Below are 24,986 nucleotides of genomic sequence, written 5' to 3' on the forward strand. Positions count from 1 at the left end.
AGATGTTCTTTAGAGGAAGGCAAGAGGAGATGGGTTACATGCAGGTCATCCTGTCATCTGGGTTGGGAAAGGAAAGGGAAGCACCTAAGGAAGCTAGTGTGAAAGCTTCTTCCTAAAAAAAAATTTTAAAAATTAAGAAAAATCAAACACTAGCTCATCTCCCTTGTGATCACTGATAATTAAAATGCTACATATGGTGGTCCAGGCTGGGAACAACCCTCAGCACAGGCTGCAGTCCTTGGTCAGCCACTTCTAGGGGAGGCCACACCGTTGGGCTCAGACCCAGGGTACCAGCCATGAACGTGCCATAAGATGACTCATTACTGTTGATCTCAAATTCAGCACAGCAGCAATTAAAATCATAGCTTTATAATCATATTGACTCTGAGTTTTGCCAACACCATTTAAAATCCAAAGACAACTTGTTTGTTTCCATCCAGCTGGGGATTGCTCAAAATAAGAAAATACTGCTGGAAAAGAAAAATTCTCCTATGGGGGATGACAAATAACATACCCTGTACAGCAGATATCAGTGGAGCTTTTGCAAAACTGAGACGTGCTCATGTTGGAATTAATACCCTTTTAGTCTCTTCCAGTAAATTTCCAAGTGCCGAGAAGCAGAGAGCTAAAGGAATCCTAACGCTGGAGTTCCTTACCCACTGCCAAGCAATGTCTTAAACCCCTCTTTGTGCTGCTTCCCACCCATCACCTTGCAAGTTACAGAGATGCAGGTCACCGGGCAGTCGGTGCCCAGAGGTACCACAGGTGGAGACAGGTCTTTCCCCAGCTTTCTGTGAGCTCCCCAAAGTCATTTCTATGAGATTTTCTTTCACGTTTGCAACACTCTGAGTACACATATATATAAAGTACACCAGCACAGTTGTATCTATTTACTCCGTGGCTGTTTGCACATCAAAACCACACAGGCTTTGCAAGGTCAGGCTCAGGAGCGACTTCTGACCTTAGACTGACACAAAAACCCGTGCCAATGCCAACCTCTTCTCAGGAGAATTCAGATGTCTGTGCAAACTATCCACACATATCTGTGAGATTTATGACTGATGCTTGCTCTGTGAAGACCATCCTGCGTCATGAAAATTGGCCTTTTTTGGCCATCTGAGTACTTCTGAGATAAATCAGCTATGTTTCTGTTTAACTTGCAAGCTGAGACTGACAAGTAATTGAGATTAAAGGCTGTTTGTTCAGATACTTGTGCTTAATCTGGATGGCTGCTCTCTGCCCAGCAGCCTTCATAGCTGTTCTTCCAGGGCTTTTCCTGATGTCCACCATAATGTTTTACACTCACACAAATCACGTAGGGTTACCGGATACCCCGTACTTTGTACCTGCCTGTCCTTCGTGAGGGGCAGCAGACCTAAGCAGAGCAACCCAGTTAGAGACAAAGATTTCTGCAGAAATTGGAGCATTTTGTGCCCACCCAATGCCAAACCAAACAACTGATTTCTACATTGTCTTCCGATTAATTTGCCCACATTCAAGGTCCTCTGTTGCCTTCAAAAATCAGATTCCAGCTTCTCATTCCTGCCTTTAAAGTTCTGCATTAGAACAGAATTAAAAAGTACCAAGCTGATGTTTTCCAAACTCTCAGACTTCCACTGCAGGAACCATGAGCCCTTAGCTCAGCTGAAGTCTTGGCCTGCTCCATTATTTATTTAGTTGTACTTGTATACATTATTATTTCTGTGTTGTGTTTTCCTTCTAATTTTTCCCACAATGCTTTTTTTTCTAAGGCGCAGCAGGACTCAGAAGAGGATCGTCGTTATTTAGCCTTTATTTTTGTTTTCCAGACGTTACAAATTTTGGAAGCAGTAGCTGTTCTAGCAAAACCATGGGGCCATGTCAGGGCAGAAATCATCACCAGCACCTGCCACATTTCCCCCACCAAGGACCAGCTCTCAGTACTTCTGCATCTCTGCAAACACAGAGAGGTCCTAGGTCTTATTTTACACATTCCAGCGTTCTCTTCAGATGAGAGAAAAAATAAAATCCCAATAAAAAAAGAAAGCTGGGAATCCTTTAGCCTCCTCTGTGCAGGTTGTGGCGATAGCCGCTGGCATTAGCACCATCACTCGTGCACACTGGGCTGGGTTTGCATCAAGGCAGGTAACGCATCTGCAGTTTCAGCTGGCAGTGAAAGTTATTTTCTTCTGAAAACCACTGGTGTGGCCTTAAAAACCCCAAGCTTCTGGTAATTTTCCCATTTAACAGATATGTTACTGCTCCTACCCCCAGACTCTCTCCAGACCTTTTATCAGCTTCAACAGACTTATGATCTGCCAAGTGACAGGCCCTGGAAATCCTGATACCAACTTTCTCTGATCTTAAGACCAGAATTTCTTTGAGCAGAAACCAACATTTTCCTCTCTACTGTCCTGGATCACAGAAGCTACAACTGTCCCAGCTCATACAAAGCTCTCTTCCACCGGCAGCAAGGCTCTCTCCAGTCTACTTGTCTCAAGCAGTTTGCCCAAAGCTCTGTCTTTGCCATAAAAAACCCTACATGGTGTTTGCAGTGAATTGATGGTTTTCATGAGAATCAAACCATTGAGTCTCTCCTGATACCTTTCACAGGGAAAATAAAGAGGAACCTCAGGAGATGGACCGGGTTGTTCTAGCCCTTGCTCATTCCCAACCCTTGCAAGCTCAGTGGTGTCTGCTGCTGGTGGGGCTGGCCAAGGCCCCATAACCACTAGATCTATTTGTAACCGCTCTGCCCAGCCAGGCCACGGTACCAGGCTGAAACAAGCCCTCCAGAAAGGGCTTGTTGTTTGAGAAAAATTCCCCATCAACCAGAAATAAACATTTATCTTCTTGGTAGTTCTACAGAAGAGGAGGGTTCAGTGGGCAAAGCATCAAGTGTAAGACCTGGGAAGCTGCTTGGCAGGACACAGCTTGGGGCTGAAGCTTACCAAAGGACTTTGACAGTACTGAAGCCAACCCCACTTTAACTACAATTTTATCCATGTCTGTTACAAACTTCTGAAAACCAGACTAGCACAGTAGCCACACACAAAAAAGGAGCAGAAGAGATAGGATAACTGAAAGAGAGGACAATGAACAAAGTGCCATTTTTGTTTAATAAGTGTTTATGCTGGTTCCAAGGTTTTTCTCAGAGTTACAGCACCACCACCACAGACAATGAGAAGCAAAATAACAGTAATGGCTCATGCAAGAGCTTGCAACACTGCAGCAGGAAAAAGAAAATGAAGCAAGAGGCGATAATGCCAATATGAAAAAGCAAAGGCTTGAGGAAATAGAAGAGAAAGGTGCCAATACTCTCACCTCTAACTTCTTGCTCACTTCCTCATGTGAGTCTGGGCTTACAGGAAAAGGAGTGATTTTCACCACAGTGGTGGGAGAGCAGGTAAGCATTAAATAGGTGAGATTAGATGGATGAAGTCACTTCAAGAACAAGTGTCAGGAAAGGGGACTCACTCGTGCTGACATCCTGCTTGGGTGATCAGAGGGCTGCAGAGCTCCTCCTCCATCAGAGCCAGGCACTAACGAAGCTGTGGAGTGAAGGCATGCAGGTCCACTGGAGAAAGGACACAGGTAAGGGGGTTTTCCATGGGGACCAGAGCTGAGGGTGTGCTGGAGGCTCTACATAGCTCAGGAGTAGCATATTTTGGCCAGGACTGATTGAGATGTGAACAACTCTATCCTTCCCCTTTCCTGAATCCCAACCGATCTGGTCAAACCCACTTCCCCCCTCTCTTCCAAGTTGAGCTTCTCAACCTCAGCTGTACAATTACCAACAATCCCACCCCCTCCTGCTCTCCAAGAGCAGCCCTACCCACCTTGTCTTGACCAAGGGAACTATATAAACCTGTGATTGCTCACAAGGAGCAGCTGTGCTACATTTGGGGGCTGTGCTCTATGTGAAAACCCAAGATATTCAGTCTCCCTTTGAGAGAAAAATCACAGTGAGAGCCTGCAAAAGGCAGTCCCTGCCAGCACCTCCATCCACAGGGTTGCCTGTACAGACATTTTTCCCCAGGTAGCTGCAGGATTTACTCCCTCCACGGTGATTGTTCACAGGTGGCTGTGTGCTGTCAGGTTCAACCTGCCTGTGCTTAGTCAAAAAACATTAAATGGGAACACAAAGAAATCTTAGCAATGAGGAACAATGGCCAGTTTTTCAATGTTTAAAAAATGCAAGCATTAATTAGGCCTAATAACTCCCTTAGGACAACTATATTTCCAAAAAGATTTTCTAGAGTTGCCAGTGAGATTGCTCAGAGTGTCTGAAGTTTGAATATGGTGCAGTTAGGTTGCTCTCTTAATTAACTGTTTTTCTATGTAAGTTAATTTTGTCCATCTGTGTGTCCCAGTAGGAAGTAATTTACTAATGCCTGTCATCTGTCCAAATAAAATACATCTACTAATAAGGGAATTGCATGGAGTAGCAATCCTCCTTTCATTCTTTTAGGCAATGATAACACTCTAAATAGCTCTTAAGATCTTCCATTAAAGAAATAATAATTTTTTCTTTCTGCCAGCTAACTTTCCCCCATGCCAGCTAAAGATAACCAATGTTAATCTTCAATACAGAAAAAGCAGATTTCTAGCAAACACTGAAGGCAGCACCAGCAATTCATCTTGCACTTTTTCCAGCTCCCCTCAGCAGTAGAAGGGTTGCTTCATGCGACGCCTGCACGTATGAGGATCTGGAGGGACACAGATCATGGCATTAGTGCTGTTGCTGCTGGTGGGATGGGATTCCCAGCCTGGCTGCTGAGTGAGCTATCGGAGATCACTGCTTAGCACAGGCTTTATCTGCTCGAATCCTGCCACGCTCCAGCCAAACGAAACCCTTACAATCCCAAACACTCCTCCAGGATTTTCCGATGACTCTGCATTTACCTTCTACCACAGCAACAAGCTTTTGCTCTGCTTTCATTTGCCACAAAGGTGTGAAGGCTGGAGAATACCCTTACTCTGGGTAAATATACATTTGATGAAACATGGGACAACACTACTTCTGCTTGTACATGACCTACAAGACCCAGCCTGGGCTGGTACATCATTCTGGAAATGGCACTGGTGCTATGTGTCACCCATCCCAAATTAAAACCCAACAACACCTGGGAAAATCTTCTACTTCCTGGTGCTGTTAAGAAACAGGAATCTCATTCTACTAAACTCAACCATTTGCAACATCTCCGACCTCAAGAGCTGGTTTTGGTTCATGACTGAATTTTCAGTTCCAGTAAAGAATCCAGTTCTTTACACAATGATAATTTACTATTCCCGTTTACAAGCCTGAACAAAACTGTTTGCTTAAAAACCCAAAGCAAACCAACCCCCAGACATCAGGAAAAATAACCCCACCAGAACCAAAAGAAAATCTCAACCTCGGACCAAGATAGCCTTGAAAAACATGAAATGCCAAGTTGAAAAACACATTTGCAAATATTTTCTTCTATTGCAGCCCCACTCACTGGAAAGCAATTTCTTTGATGTATCCTCTATATTCCCTCAGGGGAAAATAGAAATTAGACTCATATTTAGAGGAAGCATCATGAGTGTTTATGGAGGAAATGACTCCCAAAGATGGTCTGTGTATCCTCCAGGGTCTCAAGGACAGCAGAGGACATTTTTCTGGGAAATGTGCGCTGAGCACACTCCAGAACAGTAGTGGCAACCACATGTCTGCGTGACTGTGTCCCTGTCAGCTCATTGGGTTTACTGCCTGGTGGATGCTCACCCGTGCCAGCAGAACCCCTGCCCACGCTGGCGCTGCGATGGACTGCACCCGTACGGAAGAGAAACCATCCAAGCCTGTTGCAAGTTTTGCCAGTCCCGAGAGATGGCTGAATATCTCCACATCCATTTGCCACGTGTGCAAGGGTGGATGATGGGATGCACACCTGCTCCTCCCCTGCCCTGCTGGGACTCCGAGCTCATACCCAGCAAAAACTGCTTTTCTTTTGAGCCTGGCTGGCCTCTGAGCAGCACCCACCAGCATCAATGACTGGAGATGCCCAGGCTGCCAGAATTTTAAAAAAATCAGGCATAAAATTGCTGTCATCACTGGATACAACAACAAATATCTTCAAGTGGACCAAGCCTATGTAGCAGCCTTATTATATCTGATGATACCAAGGCTACAACTAAGAGCAGCAGAAGGCAAAGAGCAAAACAGGCAGGCTGGGGGGAGCAGAGTGGTGTGGGCAGGTGCCTGGGGGAGCACAAAATTGGGGTGAATCACAGGCAGACGTGAGAACAGCAACATGTTCCTGGGAAGTTTCCAGCATGACTCGAACTACAGACATCCTTGGACCACTCCTAAACACTGAGCAGTGGTGGTGTGGGATGTGAATCGTACTCTGTTGCAGTTTTATTTACTGTAGAGCAAAGTTCAATTCCTGGCAACATTATTACACAAATGTTAGCAAAATAACCCAAAATTTCTAAGGTGAAGCAAGGGAGTGAGTGGACCGGTTGCTCCCAGTGACATGGCTCACTCCCATTTTCCCTCTGCTTGGGAGGCCTGGACGCAGAGCAACTCTTGCAGGCATCGATGTTTCCAAGAGGCACCTCAGTGCTACTCCCATGCTTTGGTTTGCTGTTAGGAATAATAATAATAAATAAAGGCTGCACATAGGATGCAGTTCCAAAGCTGACAACACAATTTCTATTGAAAGACCACAAAAATGAGCTCACTCTTCTCTTTTGTGGCAAGCTGGGGGATGTGGGTTTTTGCCTTCTCCTGTGCTTCACACGATGTACTTGTCTATTCTCAGGTGTGAGGAGCTGGAAGGAAAACAAAAGTCTTGAGAGGCTTATCGTCAGATGATCTATGAAATGCAGGAAATGTGAGAGAAGTAAAATTTTGTGTACCTGTATCTTGGGCTGAGGCTGAAAAACAGGCTGCCTTAACCATGCAGAGCATACGGGATAACTTCTTGCTGATGTTATAAACTCACCATATATTCTTACTGATTGTTCTGTGTATCTTGTTCAATCTAAAAAAGTCAAAACAATTGGCCCTATTTATGAACACAATATTAGACTCTATGAGTAAGGCTATAAATTTTTATATATGTGTTAGGTACAAAGAAACACCAAGAAAGTAATAAAGAAAAGCAGAGCACAGGATATGAATAAATGATAATTTAGATAAATGGAAGCAGGTAATAAAGGGGCACTTAACAAACAAACATGCCATTTACAGTAGGAAGAGCTCCTAGACTGTGCATCAAGGAAGGGAAGGAAAGGTCATTAGATGAAGACATTAGAATCAAGACAAAATATTGGACAAATAATTGCAGTGAAAAAAGCCTTCTGCATTGATGGGATGTAGCAAGACCTTTTAAAATCAAACGTACTTAATTTTATAATTCAGTTAGCTAAGTAACAGTATTATGCCTCGGAAATAGAATAATGCAAGGGGGCAGAACTTATCATGGGGACACATGGAGGCACCACCTTTGGAGGAGATATTAGAATTAGCTCTGGTGCTCCTCCAAAGGCAGAGGAAAAAATCACATTCAATTTTTGGCACTGAGAAGAGAACAGGGTATGCGTGTGGTTTCATGCTGTGTGGTCCACAAGGACTGACCGCGATGGAGGCCATCAGTCAGGGGCACGGTGAGCGTGCGCTGGGTGTGAGAGGTGGAGGAGTTCAGCCGAAAGCTGCGGTGCCAGAGCTGAGGAAGTCTGTGTGTGCCAGGGAAGTTCCCACCACCCTTATCCTCGGAGATGGGCTGAGCGATGCCAGCGCGGGAACGCTGTGACTGAAAGTGCTTCCCCTGATCCTTAATTGAAAACAGAACGAATCGACCATGGTAGGCACTGCGGGACCCGTGGCTGCTGTGAGCCCCGAACAAGAGTGATAGACTGCGTGTAAAACCACGGTACAGACAAAAATAAAAAGGCACAAAGGTTTGTTCGTCACACGGCACAGAGAGAAACCAGTGAGCACCTGCTAAGGAGGGATTTGTGCAGGCAGGGTCGTAGCTCTGCAGGGTGAGAGCCCAAAAGGGGTTAACCTGGGCTGGAGGGTGGTTTCAAGCTTTCTTGCATTATTCATTTAGAAGAGTTGTCAGCTGAGAACTTGCAAACTCATTCAAGAGATTCTTAAAACTTCAGCTATGTGCAGCCACTTGGTTTGGAGGAGGGGCATTTCTCAGAATGCTGTTACCACTATTGTTTCAAGGTTCGAAACACGAGTTAGTCAGTGAAGGAGGAAGCCAAAACTAAGTGAGATTTGCATTAACCTTTTGGTACCTAATTGTTCCCCCTAGTTTTATGCATCACCATCACTTCTTTATGCATTTCATCTGTACTCTTGATACATTCAATACCTCAGACAAAAAGGATTATGCCATCAACCTTTTCACTGTTTCCCTGTAGGGAAATCTTTTCTGTTAGCTATGAAAAAAAGGGGCTGATGAAATCCTGGAAGCCACCTGCAAGGATGTGGTATCACTGCACTTACTGTCCACAAGGAATAAACATTACATCAGTAATGCTTTATCCCAGCATTTGCCCTCATTAAAAGTGAATTTCCTTTTCTATAGTGAAAATAGAGAATGAAGTCAATAAAATAAGTGACCTGATTATTTTCTTTGCTGATGAGCTATTTGGAAAGGTGGAAAGTGGAAACTCATGTTCTTGAGAGAGCTGCAGAATACGCTCAGGTCACACTTCTCCATACCTGCCCCTTCATGTTTTACCAAGGGGCCAACATAAAACATCCCCTCTGTAACGAAAGTCTTGGAAGACTCTTGTCTGTGAACATCTGGGGAGAGAATCGCTCTCCTCTGCCAGCAAAGGCGCCATCTCCTCGCCTTGCATCCTGCCTGAGCATGTTGGTGATGTCTGAGGGGCAGTTGTGTTGGATTTGTGGACACATTGGGAAGTCCCCCCCTCCCTTGGAAAGTCTGCTAATCTTTCTGTTGTTTGAAGCCCCGAACCATCAGGGATAGGGCTGAAACTCTCCGATTTCTTCTTCTCCAGCATGCAGGCTCTGGAATTTTTCTCCAGCAGGTTGGCTCAGCAGCTTTTGGGAAGTGCTCCTGTCAGTTTGCTGCCTGGTGCCTGTAGGAGATGCTATGTGACAATCCTGTCCTCAAGACTCTTCCCTTCACCGCCCAACTCTTCCTCATTCTTGCAAATACCTGCCTGGCTTCTCCTTCTCCCTTTTCTAGTCAGAAGAGGCAGTCATTTGGCTGGTTTATAATTTTAAAATGAGCTTCTCAAACTCTGCGAGGCTGGGGAGAGAAGGTAGTGATGATAAGGAATTGTGGAGAACCTCAGTGAGGAATCACAAAAGGTGCTGGAGAAATGTGTATTCTCTGAGGGTAGTAAAGGTGGGAAATAATATAGAGTCAGATGCCCGGACAGAAGACCCTCTGTCCATTTAATGAGGGGAGAAACAGGAAATCTTGATTGAAGATCAGACAGTAATTGTTTCGGTTTCTCAAGCAGCCAAAGAGAAAAAAAAAAAAAAAATCTGATGTAAAAAATGAGAAGAGCAGCACAGGCTGTGCATACCATAACCATAAATCAGGTTGGCCCAGGGAATCACAGCAGATGGCACGACTGTAGAACTAGATAAATGGCTAACCTCCAAAGAATAAGGATTTGGACTTGTTTTGTAGGACCAAGCTGCAGACTTATTTACAAAGAAAAATGCCTTCCTACAATTTCCTTGAAATCTTCAAGCATGTTAAAAAACCCTCCCAAAAATGCAGGATATTCAGATCATGTAATTTATCTGGATTTCCTCAACAAAGCTGTTCTCAGCATGGTATAAAGGAAAAGAAATAGGGATAGGACTGTTTAAAGTTTCAGCAAGAGAGAGAGGCCGTAGGAGCAATGGGAAGTTTTCATGGAGCCCCTTGGCAGTGTTTTGGCGTGTTCAAACTTGCACTACAAAGAGGCGGAGAGGGGACACAGATGAGATGGCAAGGGAAAAGTACTGAGAACCCTTTGGGGTCAAAAGTACAGTGGAGTACTTTGGATAGAAAAAAAAGAAATCAAATTTTTTTTACCTATTGGTGAATTCTAATTAAATTCAATTGTATTTCAGCTGCTGAGGAAAAAAAAATTAAGTCCTCAGCTGTAGAGAGCACTGCTAATCTATGTACAGAGCTGGCCAAAGTCTTCAAACAAAGGTGCAGCACAAAATAAACAGGTTATGGAAAAATACTGGAAACCATCTCATGCCACTGCAGAAGTCAATCGGGGATGCCACATTTGTTCTGCTTGTATCAAGTGAGACACTGCTGGGTTCAAAGAGGAGCACGGAAAAACATCAGTCGTGGGAAGCGATTACTAATGCAGGTAAAGATTAACTGAGGGGAACTGGTTAAAGATTTCACCGCAGCCGCCCTTCCCCTGGCCCGTCCCATCTCTCCGTGCTGGCCCTGCAAGGTGAAACGGGGCATGGCTCGGGTCCAGAGCACCCCACCTCACCCTTCCCACCTTCCCTGTGATTTTATTATTGTTTTCACAGCGTCGGTGCCACGGGGGAAGCACTCTGATGAAATGGGTTTGCATTATCTTTCCGCAAGTAGTTATGAAATTTCAAGCTGCTGAGAAAGCGGGTAGCTTGTTTGCAGAATTTATGCTCTTGCAGCTGACTTTCTGTTGTATCGTCTCGGCATGCAAGCAAAATAAGCAAATGTAATGGAAACAGTAGTTGTAAAAAATAAAACTGCTATAGAGAGCCTCTGGCAAAAGCTAAGTCGTTCTTATTAAAATCAAATACAAAAAAATAAATATTTATACTCTTAAATCAAAGCACAAATTATATTAGTCACCAGCCAGTCAAATCCCTTTTTTGAGGAACTTTCTCTGGCTTGGGCAGGTCTCCTCCCACCATACTTCAGTGCAAACCCCGGACTCTCTGAGCGAGCAGCAGAGCACAGGGCTGCCTTCCCTGCACCATCCTCCGGTTGCGGCTGTAACAACAGTGCTTTCCAGCACCTGGATTTTCAGCCACTTTATCTTTCTCCAGCTTTCCATCACTCGCAGAACAGGTGAGGGAAGCGGTGTGCTGCTGGCAGAGCTGGTGTGGGACTGGCAGCAAACCCTCCCCGCTGATCAGAAACCAGCACAGCGTCACTGCCTTTAATCCCCTGCTGCCATGGGCTGAGTCCAACCACCAGATTGGCATCCACCATGTGGTTGGGAGCCGTAGTATGTGTTTGTGTGTCTGGGAGCACATCGGTTTGCTGTTCTCCACGGTCTCTGTGAGATGCTTCTCCTCTCTCCCACCACACCCCGTGAAGAGATTCCCTTGCCCTGAAACACAGATGGACTTTGCTTAACCAACGTCATGCCTGGAGAACAATAGAGAAGGGTTGGTGTAAATGTAACCAGCATCAAACCTGGGTAGCCCAGGCAACACCAACACAAACACTCATCAGGGATACCCAGTCCAGCTAGATATAGCGCTGTTTTTCATGCCAGAGGACACATTTTCTTTGCTCAGAATAAAATATTTTTTTTACTCATGGATAATCTGTGTTAGCTCATACAACACCCAGACGAGTTCAGGATTACACCCTGTAATCTGCTCCATCTCGAAGCATGTACTTGAGGAAGTGTCTGGGACTCCTCTTCCACACAGGGCATCAATTTTTCCAGACAGCTGAAAGTTAATAGCTGCCATGATTCAAGCGAGTAATTCTTGTGAAACCAGCTCTGGGGATGTTGCCTAGCAAAACAAATCCTGTCAGCATAGCCCCATGCTCTGACGTGGTATCAAATACGTGACGCTATATATAAAAACCAGGAAGCAATCCAAGGGAAACGGCACATTTTAGCTCTGCTGCAGACCATACACAGAATACAGTGATGCAGAAAACTATTCCTGGCTGCTTTTTCCAGCAAATGTAAGTATTTTTGCTTTTAAACTAAGTAAAAGCTAATACCACTTCATTACAGTCAGGATATTCAGTGGTAATCTGGGTTTCAAATTTGTTCTCCTGTATATTGTCTGACACAATTCCAGGCGGAATTTTGAAAGGAAGTATTTGTTTAAGAGTAGGAGATATTTTTGATTACCTCTCAGACTACAACAGCATACCAATGACAAATGAGAAGTTATTATTAACTGGAATTTGTAAAGTGTCTCAGGAGAGCAATTTCTGTGGAGATTAAAAATAGTACCGCTGAAGACACAAAGCGTTAGTTCAGGAAACCTCCCATGAACTTGAACTGAGGTTTCATCTGAATAATGACTAAACAAAAACTGTCTGTCACTGTTCACATGCAGTGATCCTCCTGCGAGTGACCTGCAATGAATACTGCAAGAGGTGACTTTGAAAACTGTAAATAAATAGATGAATTGGCTCAGGTTGCCTTCTTCACTAATTCTGGCCATTCTGGCAGGATGGGAACAGCTGTTCTGGAAACAGCTCCCCGTTCCTGCTCCCACAAGCTCCATCCCAGGTGCGATCCCGCCTGCCCAGGCTGGGTGGAGAGAGGGCAGTTGCCCTCCCTGCCTGCCTGTCCTTGCCCCTGTGCAGGCAAAGGGAAGGGTCTGCTGATGCAGAGCACCTCTTCTGGATTGCCCCAGGTCCTTCGCGGGCTGGCAGGATTTCCCAGATGGAGGGAAGCTGCTGGGTTGGCTGTGGAGGAGGATGCTGGCAGTGGGAGCTCAGGAGAGCCATGCTGACAGCCACCTTCTCCAAAGGAGGAGCCCGTGGCTTCACACCCTGCTCCGTGCACTCTTCAGTCATCCAATGACTTTTTAATCTTACATATGTAAAGGCTACGTCTGACTAGTGATGTGCCCTGGATGATCTCAGGCACTAAGCTCAGCTACAGCAACAAGGACCATATCCCCAAACCATCCTCGCAGCTGTGCTGCCTGCGGGCAGCGGTGCCTGCCTCTGGCTAAAGCCCAGCCCATGCCTGCACAGCATTTGGGGGTGTGTGTGCACTGGCAGATGCCAAAACTCTGTTGGGGGCCACTGGAGCTCTCTCAAGACTGTGAAGAACTATGGGGAACATCTCCCAGCTCTGCTTAATTTACTAGAACAGATGTATCCAAACAGCATTTGAAGCAAGTATGGGAAACTGGGATGCCCTTTTCCCTAGCAAACATCCGCAACTACCTGTGTTGTGATCCATGAGCCTTTTCCTGATCCCTGCCCCCTGGCCCAGGGTGTCAGCTGTTTTCCCACACTGTCCCCAGATTCCTTAGGTGGTATGAAAAGTGTCCCCGCCTCAGGGCAACCTGTAGCCTGCTGGTTGGGACACCCATGAGAGATAAACATCTAAATCCCCTGTGGCCAAGGAGGAAATCAAACCTCGTTCTGCTACATTCTGGATGAGTTTTAATCACTAAGTCATAGTGTGAAAGGGGTGGAGGGAGGCAGAAGGGAGCCACAGCAATGATCCTGCCTCCTGGAGCAGCTGTGGCTTGAAAGGAAGGACACCACTGACACATCTCTAACAGAAGGTGGGAAGGCATCTTCCATCCAGAAACTCCAGTTCCTTTCCAAAGTACATTGCAGTGTTATGTAAAATGCTGGCAGCATTATGTAAAATGCTGAAGTTTTCAAGAAGGGAAGACGTGAAAGACGTGCCGGGCTCCTTAGTGTCTGGACTGGCTTCTTCTGGGCACCTCCTCCAGCTGTACCAGCTGCTCATTATCTTTTTCTACCACTCGTCATTAGAAGAGCCTATGGGCTCATCACCAAGTCCTGGTGTGTGAGATAGGACCCAGTTCCCAGAAACTCAGAACTAAAATGCTCCACGTGGACAAGATAAAGTTCTGCTGTAAATCCAGCCATTGGTGTCTTCTTCCTTTTGAACTTCTTAAGTGAAAAGAAAGGATGGAGGAAATATATGAATGAGACCAGCTCACTGGAGAAAATTGGTTTTATCCACATGGCAAACTTCTGTTTGATTCAGTTTGTTTTCCAATAAAGTTTTATTTCGCCATTCTCCAAAGGAGATGTAAAATCCCAAAGTTAACGAACTGCACATTTTGCTCACTCATTCAGCTGCTCAGACCAGTTTAGATTTGTTTACTACCCCTCATTTGGGATTCACAGTCTCAGATTTAGCTGGTCCTGTGGCCAGGTATGTTGATCTTCAGTGCACAGCAGCTTGGGCCAGGTTACATGTACTTTCCAGCATACAACAATTCACAACACTAATCAGCTGTAAAATGAGCAAAGATCTTTATCTAGGCATGTAATTTGTTTCCTCAGAAATACATTTAATGAAAATATACACAGAAATTGCTGCAAAAAAAAAAAAAAAAAAGGCAAAAAAAATAATGATAGAACATTCTTAATGTACCTTTCCAAAGAAAGAGTATCTTGCCTGAGTAGCAAGATAAATCAGTATTCAACTGTACGTATCACAGCTTGGTTCTCCTCCACTTCTAGCTAGTGAGTGTGCGAGCTTTCACGCTGTGGATTTGGATGGTTTTGTTCCAATGGATCTTAATTTCATTGATGCTTTTTATTGAAACAGCCAAACCGCTGCTCAGACATCACTGCTCAGAGATTAACCCTCCTCTTCACCACCTCCTGCATCCTCCCCAGTGAATCAAAGCCACTTCTTGGTAAGTTATGACACACTAAAGGGGTTGCGCCAGGACTAGCGGGCGGCAAAGCCCTTTGACTTAATGGAAAGAGCACAGGCCATTGATTTCAGAAAGATTTTGCTTTCACCAGAAAATGCAGAATCATTTTTCTAGTTAATCGGTGTGGAAAACTGGGGTAAGTTGAACTGTATCACAATTCAGCTGAAGTACAGGACTAAATAATTCCTACCTCTTCCCTAAAGGATTCCACTAATGAGTTGGCTCAGACACTTTAAAAAAAAAAAAGATAAAAGCTGCATGTGAATCTTGGATGAGTCAACCTGGAACAAATCAAGTCTTAACAAGCAACGGGAATCTCACTCTTAAAAATCTTGGCTTGGTGCCTTTCATAGGAATCACTCAGAATTATCATTTTCCCATCATCTCAACAGGCAAGCACTAAAACAACCACCCAGACCTGTCGGGTAACTGTACTGGAAAAGCTCTGTAGGACAAGCTCCAGGGTGCTCACATTGGAATACTGAGAATTTACATAAGGAGGCAAGTGCTCAAATATGAAAGAAACGTCATTGTTACATTTAGCTAAATCTCTGATCCCCTCAGTGTCTTTGAAACATTTTCAGCAATTGATACCTTTCTTGAACTGTCAGCCTCAAAAGTGGTCACATACTTCAGTCAAGACCTAACTTCCAACGACTCATCCCATGCGGTTACAGACATTTCTCCTGTTTATGCAACACAAGACGGCATCTGCCTTTTCTGACTCAACTGTTGCTGACTCCAGCTGTGGGTGTTGCCACCCACAGGCTGTACCGATACCCCCTTGGGTTGGCGCTGCCGCCTATGGCAGCCACCCTCCTCCCCTGGCTCACTCCCTCCTCCCGCCTGCACCTTCGTTCTTCCTCTCACTCACTGCTACGCAGGGACCAGCTCTTGTGTGGATCTGAAACTGTTCTTGCAGACTTGTGACAGCTGACTTTATAAGCAAACTTGATAAGCATGAACTCTGTCCCTTATTGTAGTTAATGAAAATGCACAAAATGTCAGATTTCTGCAGAACCCCCTCAGATACACCATTCCTCTAATTTCTGATAATTAGCCTTTTCTTAGTGTCCCATCCAGCTATACATGACTTAATCATAGTTTTGTCTAGTTCACATTTCCTTAGATTGCCTCAATAAGAATATTGAAAGTTTTAACAAAATTCAAGATACATGACACTTGCTGGTTCTCTCCTCACTCATGAGATCTGTTATCCTGCTACAGAAGGAAGCTGGGCTCAATAAATTTACTTTATCTGTGAGAAATCCACATTGTTCTTCCTTATCTCCTCTCTACCGTTTAGATAACAACTTGATTATTTTAGTAGTTTTCTGGGAACTGAAGTTTACAATTTTCTGGCTCCTCTTGACCTACTCCTCCCTTTTAAAGACAGGCTCCATCTTTGCTATTTCAAGTTTTCTGGAACTTCTACCATTTGTCCTTTAAAACTTCTCAGTGATAACCATGAATATCTCTGAAATTGCTTCAGCCGGTGTCTAAGCGCACTTGGATAAATTACTTGAAGCTCAGGAATTTGAAAACACAGAATTTATCTAAGCAACACCCACCTTGTTCTTCCTTTAGTCTAGTCAGGAACCTTACTGGGGGTCTTCTGCTGCTAGCTCTTGCTGTGGCACGTGCCCAGCCATAAGTGGGCCTTTCAGAGGAAAAGAATTGTTGTCTTCTAATTTTGGTACCCACAGCTGGCTGGTCATGCAAACGTTGCAGGGAGCAGACTCGTTCCTCAGTCTTCCTTTGTCTGACAATGTATTTATGGAGTGTTTCCTCCTTACCCATACAACACTTCTTCACTGCACTTCATCTTGTGTCTTGGTCTTTCCAATATAATTCTTATATGTTTATCCTATTTTTTTATACTGAACTTCATCATATAATCCTCACTCTATTTTTTGTAAATGTCTTTCTTGCTTTTGAGATCATAGGAAACCAACGATTTAACCAAATTAGCCTTTTACTACTCTTTGTAACCTTATCCCACACAGGGATAGTTCACACTTAACGCCCTTTCAATGCAATATTACACAAATTATGCTAATACCTAAAAATATCTTCACTAACTTCATTCCTGCTTAAGATGTGAGTGTGTAAATATAAGGTCAGATCCGGAGCTGTTAGTCATCTCCAACCAATTCTTCATGTCACGCAAACCTGTAGTTGAAGTTGATGGGTACTTTGCATGTATAGGAAATGAGCAGAGCCTTGGGATGCAGCCCTGATTTATTAGATTATTTCAGCATGTTCATACAAAATGACCGTGAAGAGTTGCTAAGCAAACTTAATCTCACTGACGCAAAATACTTCAAGCTGCCCTCTGAGATGTGAAGGACCCCCAGGCAGAAGTGGATCATCAGGTACCTCTTTCCACTGAATTTAAGGCAAAGAGACTGTTTGCAACCTTTTATAGGAGACAATGGCCAGATAAAGGACTCCCACTGGCAGCCTACGGGAACTGGCTGTTTTCATAAATTTCATTGCTTCAGATGTTGCCTAAACCCAGTTGTGTGCCATTCTTGATGGCTGGTTCTGTCCACCAGCATTAGCTAACAGTCAGAGGGATGCAGGTTTTCCTCTTGCTCACACACCCTAGTGAATTGAGGCTTGTATCAGGCCTCTCAAGAGATAAACCAACCCCAAAGCACACCATGGCTGCAAAGATTGCAGGCAGCCAGTGGTGGGTAAATATGAAAGGCCTCCAGGCACTCAGGAGAACCAGGAGCACCTTCATCCCAAGGCTCATTTGGGGAGCTGCCCAGACGTCTATAAACTTTCCCTCAAATTCCAGGTCAGATCCCACAATTGGTTCAGAAACATCCAACTGAATGTATTAGGAGATTCAACTAATAAACTGGAAACATAACAGTATAGCACTCTCAGGGGGAAATTTAGAGTTGTATCTAATTATAGCTCTGTTAAGGCCAAGGAGTAAAATGTTAGCGGTTGCCAATCAATGGAACAACAAGTTGGTTTTAGGCTTTGTAAATGGTACTTAAGAAAAAGAAACTTAAACAGCACATTTGGGCAATAATGCTTGAAATGTCTTTTGGCTTTTAGCTTACTCCCAAAGAAATGTAGATATAAAATCAGAAAATTAGAGAAACATTTTAAATGGTGCCGTAGCTGGGGCTGGGCACCAGCTGGACCAGCTTCCAGCCACGCAGCAGCCGGCATGGCCCCGGGAAGCTCCACTCCTGCGCTCCGAGCCAAAAGCTCACAGGTGTGGGGAGCTCCAGCGCACACCGGGATGCTTTCACCAACCTCACACCGAACCAGAGACCACTTCCCTTCACAGCAAAACTTAAAAACCCCATGGACTTCTGCAGCCAGCAGCTGTGTGCTTGTGAAGCCATAGCAGCAGGGACTGCTGAGCCCACCTTTTCCCTGGTCGCCCAGAATTTATAATTTATTGCCATTTCCTACCCTGGGCCTGGGCATTCCATTATATTTAGAAGCTACAGACGCCATATGAAAGTATACAAAGAGTTGTGCTAATGACAGGCAAAGGAAATCAAATGGGTATTTGTACGGTAATTCTCAACTACTGATTCAGCTGGGACATTTCTTGGATAGCACTCCCAAAATAAGTAATAAATCTCTCATTTACCCTTCTACACAACACAACTGGAAATCTTTTTCTTGCTGCAACACTAGAGAATAGATTCTTCATTTTTGAATTGACCCACAAAGGCAAATGGAAAAAAACTTGCATAGTGAAAGTAGCCCCATTCCGGCCTCAATTTTTCCAGTGTTAGTCCATTTCAGTTCCCTGCCATGACTCCTGTGTTAACTATAATAAAATGTCATCGCCTGGGCCTATATGCAATTTATTTAATGATTGATGCAGTCTGAGGATTTCACATACCAAAACGCCTCTGAAGCTGGGTAACCAACCAATGCCACAGTAATGCTGGAGTGCGCAGAGTGCCAGCAGGTGTCTGTACAAATGCAGGTACATAATAATTTGTCTGGAATCTATCCCACTAGTTTTACATTTAATCACCCATTTTTATATGTATTCTAGGTATTCTTCCCTGACTGGCATTTCCATGGAGAGAGACCACATGAAAGATCTCAGAAGATACCTGGTACTTAAATATATCCAATACCTTGTCCTGTCTTCTTCAAATGCTGTCAGCACTTTTCTGGGCCTGCTGGGCAGTTTGTACGCGATAATCATCCTGCAGTCTGCAAAGGTTTCATCCAAGTCCACTGCGGTTCTCATTTCGAGCCTAGCAAAGGCAGACATCCTGGTTTGCATTACCGTTGTTTCTGCGATGGTTCTATGGACCTTTGATGTTAGTATCTCATCTCCAGCGCTCACATCAGCTCTGCTGCAGAACCTCCTCACTGCAAACGCACACGTCAGCTGTTTGCTGCTGAGTTGCGTGGCCTTCGAGGCGTACTTGATAACCTTCTTCCCCACAGAGTCTCGCCATTTACGGACAGTGAAAAACGCCAGACTGACATCCAGGATCATCTGGATGCTGGTGAGTGCAGAGTGTGCCCTGTTCCAGACTGATGACCTCCTGAAGGCCACCAGCACTTCTGCTCCCACCCGCAGCCCTTGCGTTCTGTTGTGTCATTTCTCCAGCATGGCCGCAGCCCTTCTCAGGTCCCTCAGTTACTTCCTGGGGATTATTTTAAGGATCATTAATGTATACATCTACTACAAAATATTTTTTAGCATGTCTAACAGATCGACACTAAAAACAAAGTAGTGCGTACTCCCAGGGGAAGCAGCGCTGTGACACCAAACAGAAGACACTTCAAGACAATTTCAAACTACTGGTTTGAAAACTGTTCAATAACCAGGACCAAGGCTCATGTTTTGGCACACGACTGAGTTTAAACCTTCCTGTTTTCTGATGCTATTTCGCCTTGGTTATTGTGAGGAGCTTGGGGTTGAGGAGCCCCTTGGCACAAAGCTGGGCTGTGGGTACTCGCGTTGACAGCCTTAGGGCAACGTGGGCTTGCTTTGATTGTTTGCAATCTAGAGTTTATTCACTGTACTGGTGAAACAAATGACATTTCATGTACGGTTGTAAGAACTAAGGCAACCTAAATATTTTTTTTATATGAAAAGGATGTTTAGAGACTTACTCAGGGATCCGTTGAGCCAAGAGCTTTATAGTTGTATAGTAAAGATATGATCTATATCGCAAAATCTGTCTAACCCAGGTGACCCACCAGACTCATCAGGTAGGAGCGAGAGACAAGGTGAGCCCCAAGCTGACCTAGCCTAGCTGGGCTTGTCCTGCAGGTTGCATCAGCCCCACCATAAGAGTCCCCAGGACAAAGCAGAGCTGAGCTGGCACACCTCAGTGCATGCCTGGAGCTATTCTTGGGACCTTACTACAACTAAGTAGTGAACAGCTTCTCTCACATCCCCCTTCAGAAATAAACAGGAGGTGGAAAGCCAGAATGCAGTTGTTTGCTGCAGCCCTACAAGGTGGGGAGAGAGTTTGAGAAAACCTCTGTGTTGAGGGGTCCATATGCTGTACCCAGAGGGATCAGCAGTGATTTCAGTGGCTGTGGTTTTGGAGGCAGGGAGGGATGTGCTGGGGTTAATAGTGCTGTTCCAGCTCCTTTGGCAGGGGTGCAGAAGACCAGGGCCATGAATGTCCCTTGACCGCACTGGGGCTTGGGTAGATGTAGAACAGAGCTGCTACCCAGCTGGTGATTCCTGGGGTCTCCTCAAAGCACTGGGAGGTTATCAGTAAAACCTAAAGTACTCCAGATACCTCAGACACTCCCCGATGCACAAGTGGACATAGGTACTTCCAGTTAGTCCTGCATGGGAGATGGCCTCCAGCTTCAATTACAGACTGTGGTTTTGAGAGACTGAACTTCTGTGATATGTTCTGCAATCCACAGATCATAAAAGGTGGAAAGAAAAGTAGAATAAGCCAAACCCCAAGTGTTAATAGCCAAAATGCAACATACAGCCTCCCTCCATCAAGCTTCCAGACCTTCAATACACCTTGCCAGCCTGAACACAGCAATAAGCCTTTGACCATTTGAGAAGAAGGACATGAAGAAGGCACAAAACCCAAGTGTGATGAATTTTCAGCTCTAACCTTCCCTTGTTCAACTTGCAGTAGATCCTCACACTCAAACTGGTACCAGTGAATGTCTGACATGCCCCACTGGTAGCAGTTACTTGGCACTTGGACTATTAGAGCCGAAAACAGGAGCTGTGACCACTTTTCTGAATGGCCTGTGGTCCAAGGTGATGAGAGGCACAGGAGCTGTCACCTGAAGATCAGACTTCACAAACCCAAGGCAAATGGCAAGTGTGGAGGAGTTTCCTGCTCTTTGCTTACCAGCCAGTTTCTAAATTTCACAATCACACCTTTTTGTGGTGGCTAGAAAAGTGTAGTGGTAGAAAAGGTGCCCTTTTCCTGCCTTCACCAAGATGAACTTGACTGAAAGGCAACACCCAGAAAAGAGGCAGTGAAACCGGGTGCACCCGCCATGCTGCTGGGGCAGGAGGTGGCCGGCAGCGGGAGGTCCTTCTCTCTTCCAGCCTGTCTGCACCGCAGCCAGACTAAATGAAAAAAAAGAGGTTTTTTACATGCCAGATAAAGTGAGCACCCTCTGAGTGAAAGGTAAATATCCCAGCCTGAGGAGTATGCACCTCACATTAGGATCTCTGAGATCGCTCAAGTGCATTTTTTCTGACATGGACTCCAATGAAAACATTTTTTACATGACTATACACAATTTAGTATCTCCAGAGTTGCTTTAGAGACTCTTCCTTCTTCCTTTCCTTCTTCTCTTTGTGTTTATTCACGATCCTTGCTACACTGTCTGGGAAAAGGCTGAATCTTTGCTTCTATGTCAAAAATCAGGCAATAATAATGCAGATGCACTTGACTGGCTCTAAGAGATGAAAATACTGAGCTCTTTTAACTGTTAAAATCTTTAAAAATATTCTAATCCATTTGGCTGCAGTAATACACTTCAAAAAACCATGAATATTGTTATTATCAGAATTCACAGAAGTTATCTGCCTAAGTGCAGTTATTTACGACGAATATCGGCAGTGCCAGAGATGCTGTGGACAGCGCAGGGCCAGAAGCGAGTGAAGGGTGCTTGACATTGTTTCTCAGAAAACTGAAAGGAAACACTGCTGAGGGCTGGGTGACCAGTAAAAGCAGAACAGAAATGTAACCAAGTCATTTGAAAAACATTTGATGCACGTTGCCTAACACAGCTGATTCCTTCTGCAAGAAGGATGTCTTAATACTGATGCACTGTGATACACTGTTCATATTCTGGAAGTCTGAAGTGCCACTTTCAGGAGAGGCAAAATACTACTTGAAGTGCTGCAATTAATAAAACTTTTTTGTTTTGTTAAAGCATGTGCATGATTTATTACAAATATGTGTTTTTTCTGAGGATCTGCTAGACTTTTGGCTCTTCCTACAGAAGCCCATGCAGATGTCTGAGCTTTCATGAGCGGAGCCGTGTTTGGCACACGAGGCATACAGGATTTTTAATCTTTGAATTCACCACTTGGCTCATGCATTTCTTTTGCCTGATTATCCTGAGAATTAACTCTGCCCTCAGGACAATCCTTTTCTTTGGAAAGCAAACACTGAGCATGACTTGGCTTAAACACCAGGCACAAAAATGAAGGTGGCTGATAGCAAAATACAGCAGGTCTTTACTTGTACCTGAAAATCGGGATCCCAGGGACCACGGTGCAGCAGGAACAAGCCACGTGTCTACGAGCGGATGCCGTGGGTGGCACCTTCTTCTGCTCTGCTCTCCTGCGTGGGGGGACATGGGGACACAGAGCTTTTAGCAACCTGTAGCAGCTGTAGAGCGGTTCTTCTCTCCGAGCAGGAGGAGGACGGGCAAGGGAAGCCATGCTGGCTGCCTGCTTCACTTCCCCAAACCCCCAGACCATTGTTTGAGCTTCACATTGACAAGAACACGTGAATGGGTGAGCCCAAAGCTTGGCTCTGAACACACAGGAAGCGAGGATGAGTGGATTCAGCAGCAGAGGTGTTATTTTTCCACGGATAATAATTTGATGTAGCTTTTAAATTGATCCCTGTGCAAGACAGAGTGCCTCCCTGCAGCATAGCACATCGCAAGCTGTCCTGGCTCCCAGGTGGGTCAAACAGGACACAAGGGACCAAAAATGCTGCCTGGGCAGCAAGTGGAGAGAGATGCTGAGTGGGCAAGAGGGAAGGTGGGGTCATTTTTCAGGTTGTTGCTCAGTGTCCTTGGTCACAGACTGTTCCCTCACTGTGGTTGGGGGGTTCTGTTCCCCCTCAGGATGCCTGCAGCCCTCCAGCTTTCCCCAGGTGCTCTGCGGGGTGTAACAGCAAGGGGAAGCCCTTTTCTGATCATTACAATTTGTTCTTTTATTTTTAAGGTTTTAAATCATTCTTTTTCTATCTAGATATATTGATCACGATTAATAAAACTGTTATCGCAGTGGGTTCATCTCCCGGGTGTCACGTCTGTGTCTGATAAAACTGCACCACTGCTTCAGTATCAGTCATAGCAGTATTTCAATCAAACCAACAGGGCTGTGGTGCAGAAAAGTGAGGAAACTGAGCACAGGATGGCTCTGGCTTCTGAAGATGGAGAGTTCATCAGCTGTACTGAGGTGCCAGCAAGCCCCCTGCAATGCTTGAAAGCTGTCCTAAACTAACAACCCAGCTCCCCCGTCTGCGATGGCAAGGGAATGATTGATGCTTTGCCGCCCTGGCAATTTTAGAAAGCCAGGGAACAAAGTGGAAATACTCAAAGGTGCTGAAGAGAGCTGAGAATTGGGACTTTTGATTGGTGACTGGGAGCCTGGTGGTCCTGAGCGTGGTGAGTCTCACAGCCCCCCAATGCTGGGGAGCTCGCCTGCATTTCAGTCTTTCAGCTCCACTGGAAACTGGGCAGTGTTCCTACACCTGCCCTACAAAATCTTGAAAAATTCTCTTTTCAATGAGAAAATTCCCTGCAGAGAGCTCTGCTGTACTGCGCTTTTTCTATTTGCCTTCTCAATCTTACCTCAAGACCTTTGGGATAGGAGGCACTTAGGCAATTAGTTTGTCTTACTGTCTCACAATGCCAGGACACATCCTTCAGCTGGCTGTGAGGTCAAGCTTTAAATAACACCATCCACTTGTTTCTGTTGGCTTTTGGGCACCAAAACAATTGTTATTCTAACATTCAGAAACATCCAAAATTCACATGCTCTGGAAAAAGTGAATCATTGAATACAAGACACTCCGCAAAATGATGACTAAACAGAGCTGAGACTCTCACACTGTGCAAAATGAGACTTCAAGAAATTTCTTCTCCCTCCCAAGTGACTCATTTCCATAGTATGAAGGAGCATTTAACTAATCTTAAGTAAGCTAGCAACCAAAATTATGTTAGTTGATGTTAATACTATAGCACTCCCCATGAAAAGCAAAGGAATTGATGACAGTTATCAGCTTACTCCAGCCAGACTAAACTTGGTATGAATCCCCGAATATTGTGTTGGGTACTTCTTGACAACAGTTTTTATTTTCTGGGAAGTCATTGATGGAGATCTATCAAAAAATACTAATATAACTAGGTTATCTGTAGAGCTTGGCAGGAAACAACCTGGTTGACCTGCTGCCTGCTCTTGTACGTGTTAAGAACCAACGAACTCTTTAGTGACCTTTCCTATTCAAAACCTGAGGAATATACACATAGAAACATGTAATCCCACAGCTCTGAGATTTTTTTCAGCATTTTCTAACTACACAGTCCTCTGAAAGGCAAATGAACCCCCCAAATAATAGTCTTCAAATATAAAAACATATAATAAAGAAAAAAACCAAACCCTAGGGACTGTCCCTGTTCTGCAAAAGCAACCATGGACCCCAAAAACATGTCTGCTCCCGTTGCTTTGATTGCTGCGTCTCCACCTTGATGGATTTTCAAGAAAAATCCCAGGGGAGGTGAAGAACAGCCTGGTGGGGACTTTCTCATCTGTGTTGAAGTCAGAGGCCTGATTTGTGTCTGATTTCAGTGACTACAGGTCAGGTCTTGAACAGAGCTTAAAAATTCCTCCATCTGACATGGTTTGAGAAACAGAGGTTCCCCAGTTGCATCATACGCTCGCCAAAGATAAGACAGGCGTAAAATAAAATGTTGGGTATTGGATTCGCTTAGCTGAGCTCCACAGATAAGATGATTATCTTATCACAGCCATATTTGGCAAAATTTTTATTAGTGAACGTTCAGACCACATTTGACTCCTTAGGTGGCAGAGGAACACAGAGAAAACCCAAGTGACAGAGAGATGCTGCTGCGTGCTTATATCTCCTGTCCTAAATCTAAGCAGCTTTTGCTGTTGCACGCCTACCAGCAGTTTGTCTCCATCACCCCCACTTCT

General features: G+C 44.8%; 1 long non-coding RNA gene across 1 annotated transcript; it reads left to right on the forward strand.

Annotated features, from left to right (window-relative positions):
- Positions 1–11,788: 11,788 nt before the first annotated feature.
- Positions 11,789–24,413, forward strand: LOC141949293 (uncharacterized). The gene is made up of 3 exons (XR_012630719.1): positions 11,789–11,870; positions 14,470–14,560; positions 18,624–24,413. It is a non-coding gene; the product is annotated as an uncharacterized LOC141949293 (long non-coding RNA).
- Positions 24,414–24,986: the final 573 nt, after the last annotated feature.

The sequence above is a fragment of the Strix uralensis genome, chromosome 13 (assembly GCF_047716275.1).
Source record: "Strix uralensis isolate ZFMK-TIS-50842 chromosome 13, bStrUra1, whole genome shotgun sequence".
In the NCBI taxonomy this organism is placed as follows: domain Eukaryota; kingdom Metazoa; phylum Chordata; class Aves; order Strigiformes; family Strigidae; genus Strix; species Strix uralensis.